The following is an 814-nucleotide window of genomic DNA, read 5'->3' as shown; positions in this document are numbered from 1 at the left end:
ACACTTACACACTGTTTTTTCCTGCTATCACATATGCATTGTGCTGAAAACAAACAGGCCCAAATTTACATGTTTTTGCTTCATTGCCCTACACGCTCCATCAAAGGTCATTTGCCCCAATATGTCATCATATGCATTAGTAAATGGCACAGGTCACTGAATAACCACATGGTTTTAGAGGCCCAAGGGCTGAGACCCAAGTCATCACCTTCACTGAATGACATGTGGATGTTTAACCATCATTAATTAACGTCGTCCAGCGACAAGACGGAAAACTTGCGCCCTGCAGTAAGGTCAAGACGTGACCATGTGCCGTAAAATATGCGACAAAAATATCCTCAGCCTTACACCATTACTGCTTCCTGGCCACACCTCATGCTGTAGCAGTAAGTCCTCCTTCACTGTCCCGGCTGTCGCTCCGTAGAAAGCAACGATAGAACTACGCTCGTATTCATGCAAGTGCGTGTCGCGCTCTTGACCGCTGCGGTTGGACGCGTCGATGACCGACTTGTTATCATCATCGTGTAAATATGGGGGCGGCGTGCACCGTGCTTTTGGGGTCAATGGAACAACGAGATGTCAGGCGCGCGCCAAACAGCGTTTGGTCAAGATGGTGATCCCGCCAAGTGCGGCGCCCTCAAGCATCAGATTAGATAGAGTTCTCGACACTTGACCGGTTTGCCCAGCATTTTTAGTGGCGGCATTTACACGCACGGGTCGTCCCAAACCATGACGGTGAGGCGTCTCGCTTGTTGGTATCGCGGTTGGGATTATCGAACTTTGTTAAAAATGTCGGGATGTTTGTAAGTCTTTT

Source organism: Pollicipes pollicipes, unplaced genomic scaffold (assembly GCF_011947565.3).
Source record: "Pollicipes pollicipes isolate AB1234 unplaced genomic scaffold, Ppol_2.1 Scaffold_2543;HRSCAF=2982_pilon_pilon_pilon, whole genome shotgun sequence".
Classification (NCBI taxonomy): Eukaryota; Metazoa; Arthropoda; class Thecostraca; order Pollicipedomorpha; family Pollicipedidae; genus Pollicipes; species Pollicipes pollicipes.
This window is presented reverse-complemented; position numbering follows the sequence as displayed.